General features: G+C 40.4%; 1 pseudogene; it reads right to left on the bottom strand.

Annotated features, from left to right (window-relative positions):
- Positions 1 to 338: 338 nt before the first annotated feature.
- LOC106010278 (RWD domain-containing protein 1 pseudogene) lies at positions 339 to 1,105 on the bottom strand (annotated as a pseudogene).
- Positions 1,106 to 1,507: the final 402 nt, after the last annotated feature.

Below are 1,507 nucleotides of genomic sequence, written 5' to 3' on the forward strand. Positions count from 1 at the left end.
GTATCACATTTTATTTATTCATTCATCTAGTGATGGATACTGTGGTTGTTTTTACCTTTTGGTTATTGTGGAAAATGGTGTTGTGAACCTTGGAATAGTAGGGTCTATTTCAATTCCTTTGGGAATATACCTACAAGTGGAATTACTGAGTCATTTGGTAATTCTATGTTTAACTTTTTTTTTTCTTGAAGTTTTATGGTCAGTTTATTAAGTTCAATGGTGAAAGTTATCAGAAGAATATTCTCTTGAGAGTTATTTTTTCTTAGAAAAAAAGAAAGGAAAATTAACAGCCTCTCAGCACAGCCACAGATGCTGTGGAGCTCTCCGGAGATGGTGCATCAGCCCTCTGAGTCACTCCCTGGGCCAGCAGGGTTGTAGTCTGGGTCATCCTCAACATCCTCCAGCTCCAAGTCACCCAGTTCCTGGAACGAAGACTCATCTACTTCCACATTATTTCCAGCATCCTCCAAGAACTGGATATCAGATGTGTCAAGATTATGATCCGTTTCAAACAGCTGTTTGCCACTTAACTTATTTTTTCCTGCTTGCTCTTCTTCTTTTATCTGTTTCTTTTTAATTTCCAAGAGTTCTGCCTCAAACTTGGCTTTCCAACATAAGAAATTCTCCATTGTAACAGGGGTGCCGTGGAATAATTGCTTCTCTGCTTCTTCTGCTTCTTTTTCTTTTAGTTTCTTTTCTTCCTCTCTTCTCGTTTTTATCTGATCTACTATTTCATTTAATTTTTCTTACACTGCTGTCACTAGAGTAAAGATCATGACCACACCAAGATTTTCCTCAGCCTCTAATGCTAATAATTTTAAAATGTCGATGACATCATTATCTTCTAGGTTTACCTGGGAAAATATTTCATAAAGAGGAGCTTCATCTGGGTATTTTTCACTGTATGTAAACTTGAGGGTAGTCTGGACAGTTTCATCATTTTCTCCAGCCTCAGATGTCACAGTGATGGTGAAGCTGGGTGGATTTTCTGATAATACTGTGAAGGAGTCGGGGTAGATGGACTCCAGAGCCTCCAGCTCGTTTTGCTGCTCCTCACTGTAGTCTGTCATCGCGGCCCTGGCTGCTGCCCATGGAGCACACTGACGCTCAGGCAGCACGCCACAGCCGAGTCCCCTCTATGTTTAACTTTTTAAGAAACTGCTAAACTGCTTTTGTGGCAGTTGTACATTTTCTATTCTCACCAACAATGTGCAAAGATTCCAAATCTCCAGATCTTTGCCAACACTTATTTCTGGTTTTGATAGCTACCTCTGCATAATGTTTATCATTAAAGGAGTCAAACATTCTCTGGTCATCATGCCAGCCACTTCCCAGTTCCTTCATATGGAATACCATCACCAGTCTGCATGGGTCACATGCTGTCTCCTTAAAGGTCCCCACTAGCCACCCTACTACAGTTGTACCTCTTCTTTGCTCTAATGTTTATCTACAGCACTTGCATTTTCTAATTCCCTGGTTAACATTGGTTTTTTTCTTGTCTGCTCTC

The sequence above is a fragment of the Heterocephalus glaber genome, unplaced genomic scaffold (genome assembly GCF_053883595.1).
Source record: "Heterocephalus glaber isolate CG9 unplaced genomic scaffold, H.glaber_assembly_v1.0 deba00000331, whole genome shotgun sequence".
Classification (NCBI taxonomy): domain Eukaryota; kingdom Metazoa; phylum Chordata; class Mammalia; order Rodentia; family Bathyergidae; genus Heterocephalus; species Heterocephalus glaber.